Here is a 7,847-nt window from a genome sequence, read left to right as displayed (position 1 = left end):
AACTTGGGTTAGGCAATAATTTCTTAGATTTGACACGAAAATAGAATCCATAAAAATTGATAAATTATACTTCATAAAAATGAGGAACGTCTGTTCTTCAAAAGACAAGGTGAAGAAATAGAAAGACAATCCACAGAATGAGAGAATATATGTGCAAAGCGTATATCTGATAAAAGACTTTACATATTTTGCATGCAAAGTATATAAAAAACTGTTGAAACTTATCACTAAGAAAACAAACAACCCAATTAAAAAATGGGCAAAAGGTATGAACAGACATTTCATCAAAGAAGATATATGGATGGCAAGCAAGCATATGAAGAGAAGCTCAAAAATCATTAGTCATTGGGGAAATGTTAATATAATTGCAGTGAGATACAGACTATTAGAATGGCTAAAATTAAAATTTTTGTCATATTAGGAGTTGGCAAGGATGAGGAGGAACTGGAACTCTCTTACACTGCTGATGGAAGTGAAAACGGTACAACCATTTTTGGAAAGCAATTTGTCAGGTTTTTAAAATGTTAAACATATATTTGCCACATGAGCCAGCCATATTATTCTTAGGTTTTTACCCAAAATAAGTTAAAGCATGTGTCAAAATAAATACTTGTACATGAATGTTCATAGCAGCTTTATTTGTACTGGCCAAAAACTGGAAACAACTCAAATGTCCCACAGTTGGGGAACAAATAAACAAACTGTGATATGACCATACAATACAATACCACTTGGCATCAAAAAGGAATAAATTATTCCATGTGATTCCATTTATGTGAAACTCTTACAAATGCAAATTAATGTATGATGATAGAAATCAGATCAGTAGTTGCCTTGAGACAAGGCTGAATGGGGAGGGATTACAAAGGAGCATGAAGAAACTTTGGAGGGTGATAGATATGTTCAATATCTTTAAAAAATAAATCTTAATTGCAGTGGTGTGTACATATGTCAAACCTTATTAAATTGTATGCTTTATTTATGTTACTACCTAAAAATTATATTAAATTGTAAATGAAATACACATTTTAGAAAATGTGAAAAATAGAGAAAAGTATAAAGAAGAAAACAGAGGTCTCCTATAAGTCTGCTATTGTCATGGTTATACTTTCAGTCTTTTTCTATGGATATAGATGCTAAATTGTATACTTTATGTGCAGTTTTATTGTATGCCAGTTAAATCTTAACAAAGCTGCTAAATTAAATGATCCCAGCAAAGGCTCTTCTAGACATAGACAAACTTATTCTAAAATTTATATGGAAACACAAAAGACCTAGATTAACTAAAGCAATCTTGAAAAAGAATAAAGTGCGAAGAATCACTCTACCCAATATTAAGGCCTACTATATAGTCACAGTAATCAAAACAGTGTGATATTGGAAGAAAGATAGGCACATAGATTGTAGAAATGAATAGAGAACCACGTGAATATGCCCAACTGAATTTTGACAGAGGTGCAAATCCAATTCAACTGAGGAAGCATAGACTTTTCAACAAACGGTGTGGGAACAATTGACATCCTAGACAGAAAAATGAACCTATATCTAAACCTCACACCTATACAAAATTAACTCAAAATGGATCACAGACACCTTATACAGAATTAACTTATTCGATGATATGGATTACCACAATTTGTTTAATAATTCACCTAAATGCTATCTAGGTTGGTGAAAGCTATCTAAGCCATTTCCAGGTTTTCACTGTTATGAATAAAGCTGCTATGAACACTCATGTACAGATTTTTTAAAAATTGAGATGTAATTGACATATAACATTGTATCAGTTTTAGGTGTACATGATTTGATATTTTTATATATTGCAAAATGAAATACTACTCAGAAATAAAAAGGAATGAACCATTGATACACACAACAACTTGGACAAATCTCCAGGTAATTATCCTGAGTGAAAAGCTAACCCCACGAAGTTATATGCTGTCTGATTCTGTTTATGTAATATTCTTGAAATGACAAAACTGTTAAGGCAAAGAATAGAATTATGGCTGCTAGGAGTTTGGAACTGGATGAGGGAGGGTGTGTGTGGAAAGATGGTGTGTGTGATTTTAAAGGGTTAAGATGAGAAATTCTTGCAGTGATTGAACTGTTCTGTATCTTGACTTCAGTGGCAGATACAAGAACCTACACATGTGATAAAATTGCATAGAAGTAAATGGACACACAACTGAGTCCAAGTAAAGTTAGGATATTAGAATACATTTGGTGGAGTGTATCAATGTTAATATCAAGGTTGTGATAGTGTACTATAGTATTTCAAGATGCTACCATTGGGGGAAACTGGGTGAAGGGTAAATGGGATCTCTGTATTATTTTTACAATTGCATGTGAATCTACAATTGTCTCAAAATTAAAATTTTAATTTTAAAAAGATCTCTGCTTAAAACATCTCCAAAATATTAAATGATAAAAGTTATGTAAAAGTGTCTAGCACATTTTACATACTTAGCAAATATTCAGGAAAAAATCATAATCATAACAAATAATCCAATCAATTATTTAGCATATATTTATTGAGGGTATACTACATGTCAAGGACTGTTCCAGGCTCTGGGTTATACAGCAATGAAGAAAATTAAAATGGTATCCACCCTCACAGAACTTACAGTCCAGGGAATGAGACCAAAAATAAATCCAAAAGCAAAAAAATATATATATATATCATTGAAATTGCAAATTTTGAGACATGCTCTGAAAGAAATGGACAGGGTGCTGTAATAGAGAACAACATGGGTGGACATCCTTTTGACAGGGTGATCTTGGGAGGCCTCTAAAGGGGACAATATTGAGTCTGAGAGCTGAAGGATGAGAAGGAAGAAGCAATACTCTCTCATATAGACAGATAGGGGTAGAGAAGTGCAGGAGACTAAAGGGAAGTCAAGGCAGAGGGAAGAGCAAGTGCAACAACCCTGAAACAAGAGAAGTTCTATAGAGTTGGGGGGAAGGGGTACAGAAAGAAGACAGTTGAAGCAGAGGATATCAAGGAGAGGAGATGAGCTCAGAGATATAGCTAAGGTCAAGATCATGTAGTACCCTATAGACAATAGTAGTAAGGACTCTGGATTTTATTCTGATTGAGATGGAAATCCATAGAGAGTGTTAAGGTGGTGAATAACATGATCTGCTTCATATTTTAAGCAGATCATACAGGCTGGTATATGCACAGAATAAAGAAGAAAGTGGAAAGGCCTATTAAAAGGATGCTGAAGTTAAGGGATGGTAGTTTTGCCTAGGTTGAAAAGGACTTAACTGTTAGCTTTGGGGAATGAGGAAATGGCCAATATTATGGATATATTAAGGTTTCTTGCTAGTAGAAAAGGTGGTGTTGGATGTGAAATAGTAGCAGTACCTCCAGATGGTACTTTCCAACAGGTGGCTAGAAATCCAAGAGATCAGCAGAGACTAAAGATATAGATATGGGAGTCATTGTCATTAAGAGTATGATCGAATGCATGGAATAGATGACATCACCAAAGGAGAAGAGAGGCAAGAGAGAATAAAGAAGACAAAGGGTAGAATTGGGGATAACACCCAGATACATTTTATTTTTCTAGTAAAAACTACTTTTTTTAAAGATTTTTTTTATTTATTTGACAGAGAGAGAGAAGAGAGAACACAAACAGGGGGAGCGGCAGGCAAAGGGAGAGGGAGAAGCAGGCTCCCCGCTGAGCAGAGAGCCTGATGCAGGACTCCATCCAAGGACCCTGGAATCACGACCTGAGCCAAAGGCAGACGCTCAACCAACTGAGCCACCCAGGCGCCCCTCATAAAAACTACTTTTAATCACAAAATAATATAACCATATGATAGGAATTTGGAAAGTAGAAAAAAGAAAAAAGAAAAAAAAATCTACAAAAATCAAACCACCTAAATCAACCACTTTATCATTTGGAAGTATTTCTTCCTTGTAGGCTTCTCATATACATCTTTTAATTAGTGTGCACGTAATCTCATATCCTATTTCCTCACTAACAGTTTCAGAACAACCTATTATTGGAAGTGGAAGAAGAGGTCCCAGCAAAGCCAACAGAAGAAGTAGTTAGCAAAGGAGAATAACTTAAAAGAATAACTGGCATTAGACTTTTACTGGTGACCTTGTAGAGGAAATACAGATGCGTGTATTTCCTTAATATTACAATTATGGTACACATAGATGACCAATGTTTAGTTTGGTGGCAAAAGGAAAGAAAAGAACAAAATTTTGAAGTGGTGACTGGATCTAGGGAGGGTTTTTAAAATGAGAAATATCTGAGTATGTTTGTAGACAGCAGAAGGAAGCAGAAGACAGGGAGAAATTAAGAATGTTGTTGACAGGATATAATTAATGGTCACAGCCTCTACAGAAGTAGGAGGGGTTGGGATTAAAAGCAGGGAGTGAGACAAATTTTTTTCTCTCACATAGGAAAGAAGAGACTAACATCATCTAGTGTAGTTCCTCATTTATAGATGAGGGGTTGAGGCCCAGTTTAAGAGAGGTGAGCCAGTTACACAGCTAGCAAGAGGTAGAGCTGGAATGTGAACCTAGGTCTACATAAACCCCTGTCCAGTCCAGGAAAACAAGCTTAATGCTTTCTTTCTGATCTATCCCATAGGAGGGACATTCCCCCATCTAGTCAGACAGAATAGGGCAAAACCCAGCAGCAGTTTTATTCCCGCTGTCAGTACTCTCCAAAATTTATATATTGGCTGCTTTCTTTGTAAGAATCATCTTAGTGGACAATCTCTGTTCTAGAATATTAGAAAGCCAAGTATAGGCTTTCAAAAAAGGGGGGGGTTGGAAGTCTTTTTACCTTAATAAGTTAGATAATGCTTCTCAAAAGAGCTTCTTTCTGGGGCACCTGGGTGGTTCAGTTGGTTAAGCATCAGCTTTTGGCCCAGGTCATGATCCCAGGGTCCTGGGATCTAGTCCCACATCAGGCTCCCTGCTCAGCGGGGAGTCTGCTTCTCCCTCTCCCTCTGCCTGCCTCTCCCCCTGCTTGTGCTCTCTCTCTCTCACTCTCTCTCAAATAAATAATTTTTTTTTTAAAAAAAGAGCTTCTTTCCTCTTCATCAGAATGAAATAGAGACTAGCAAAAAATTGGAAACAACCCAGGATGACCAACACTAGGGACATGGTTTAATAAATAATTATCCACCAACAGTAGGAAATACAATGTAATTTAAATGATAGTCATTAAAATGATAACCATAGGGATGCCTGGGTGGCTCAGTCAGTTAAGCGTCTGCCTTTGGCTTGGGTCATGATCCTGGGGTCCTGGGATCAAGGTCCACATCAGGCTCCCTGCTCAGTGGGGAGTCTAATTCTTCCTCTGCCTGCCCCTCCCCCGGCTTGTGTGCTCTCTCTCTCTCTCTGACAAATAAATAAATTAAAAAATCTTTTAAAAAAGTGATAACTATAGGATGCCTGGGTGACTCAGTCAGTTAAGCATCAGACTCTTGATTTTGGCTCAGGTCATGATCTCAGCATCATGAGATCTAGCCCCACGTTGGGCTCCAAGCTGAGTGTGGAGCCTGCTTGAGATTCTCTCTCTCCCTCTCCCTCTGCCCCTCCCCCACCAGCACACACACTTTCTCTCTCAAAAAAAAACCCAACTTTAAAATGATAACTATGAAGATTATAGAAATGAAAACATGCTTATGATATAATGGTAAGAGAAAACAGGATTCAAAATAGGATGTGTACCATAATTGTAATACGTACAAATCATATGCTCATTGCAGGTAACATTCAGAAAGGGAAAATTGTTTATGTGATGGAATTATAAATGTTATGATTTTTAAATGTTCTTTATTCTTATAACTTCTATTCAAATAAACATTTAATAAATAAAAAGCAACTATTATGTCCTCTGCAAAAGAAGTACTTATTTTTACAGTTGTTGAAAATAAATGTATTTTATTGTTAAATAAATTTAAATGGAGGCACAGAGGAGAACCTATTCCACTGTAATGCTCAACTTCTTCAGCATAGTAAACTGAGGCATTCAGCAGTAATAAGTCTTCTGGCTGTCACAGGCATATTTTCTTGGGTTCCTCTCATTTAGCAACACTCCTTTTTTCTCCCTTTCCTTCCTGCAGGATTAGAAGCAGATGGCAGGAGCTGGTAGATCTGGAAGGGCAGCCCAGGGAGAGAAGAGATTCTAGTATTAGGCTCCTAGGTGTTAGGCCAGCACAGTTTCATTTATTTATTTGCTTTAAATTTATTTTAAACTTATTTTTTAAACTGTACTCCATAAAAGAAAAAGAAAGAAATCATTTTTATCTGTAATCCCACTACCAAACACAATTGTTTCTGGAGATATGTTTTATAGAATTACAATGGCCCTCTTGGCACAGTGGGCAGCGCATCAGTCTCATATGTTTTATAGAATTACAATGAAAATGTTTATACAGTTTTATGTTTTATTTTTGCTTCTTAACCTCTTAATGTTACTGTATTTAGGCTTTTCTATGTTTATTGCAGTCCTCAGAATTATGATTTTTATTGCCTACATAATATTCCATTCAATATGTGTCTTAATTACTCTGATTTTGTTGGATATTTGGCTATTACCGGTTTTTTGAGATTATTCATAATGGCATATAAAGTGTGTTTTATATGTATAGTTTTGTCTTTCTTTTTTTTAAGAGTTTATTTATTTGAGAGAGAGAGAAATGACAGAGAGAAAGAGAGAGTGCATGAGAAGGGGGAGGGTCAGAGGGAGAAGCAGACTCCCCACTGAGCAGGGAGCCTGATGCAGGACCCGATCCTGGGACTCCAGGATCATGACCTGAACGGAAGGCAGTTGCTTAACCAACTGAGCCACCCAGGCGCCCTAGTTTTATCTTTCTTTTGACCTTACTGACAAATTTCCAGGAGTGGAATTACTGTGTGAAAGGGCATGAATTTTTTTTATGACTTTTTATATGTATTGTCAAATTGCCCTTCAAAAGAATTGTCCTAATTTATCCTACTGCTGGAATACATGTAGATCTCTTTCCATCCTCTCCCTCCAAACCAAACCAACATCATGTTTGATAATATTTTCTACTTTAATAAGTACAAAATGGTTACTGTTCTTTCGTACCAGTGTGGTTGAATGTGTTAAATCACATCATCTAAGAACCACAGGAATTTTAGATTAGATCTAAATCTGGGATTAGATCCGGGTAGCTTCTGAACTATAATCAAGTGTTTTTTTTTTTTCCTGTGTGTGTGTAAATTATTTGTTTCACGCCTTTTACAGTTGTCTAATGGAGTAGGTTGTTGATGGAGAGGGGAGGGGGGAAAGGGGTAACTACAAAAGTGTTCATGTTACCCCATGCCATATGTTGTTCTTCCATACTATCTAAGAGATGCCAGGATGCCAGGTATCTCCAAGCTGGTCAGTGAAGGAACAAGAAAAAAGGCAAGTTGATGAGTATTGCCAAAAAATGGATAAAACTGCCAATGAAAAACTCCAGTTTGCTTTGGACTTCAAGACCTCTACTGGTTTTTAGGCATACATAAAACCAAAAGGGGCACTTAATAGAAAATCAGTTACACAATACATGAAGTGCTAGAAAAATTGGCAGAATTCTTCACAATCCTCCCTAATGTGTTCCTGAAGTTTCCCAGTGGGCCTGCTCATGGGGATTGTATTTACTTGTACTTTGTTGCTAGGCAAGAATCAAGGTGTTGTATTTCAACCAGATGTCCTGAGTTGGGCCCTGCAAGATAGAGTAGCAAAGAGAGACATGTGTTTTCCTTTAAACAGACCTTCTCAGGCCATCACCAGCTGCTTTCAGTCTCACGGGTAGATCTCTCCACTTGTCAGATTTTCTAGCTCCTGAGGCTTTGGAAAAGCCAC

This window comes from Neomonachus schauinslandi, chromosome X, assembly GCF_002201575.2.
Source record: "Neomonachus schauinslandi chromosome X, ASM220157v2, whole genome shotgun sequence".
NCBI classification, from domain to species: Eukaryota; Metazoa; Chordata; class Mammalia; order Carnivora; family Phocidae; genus Neomonachus; species Neomonachus schauinslandi.
This window is presented reverse-complemented; position numbering follows the sequence as displayed.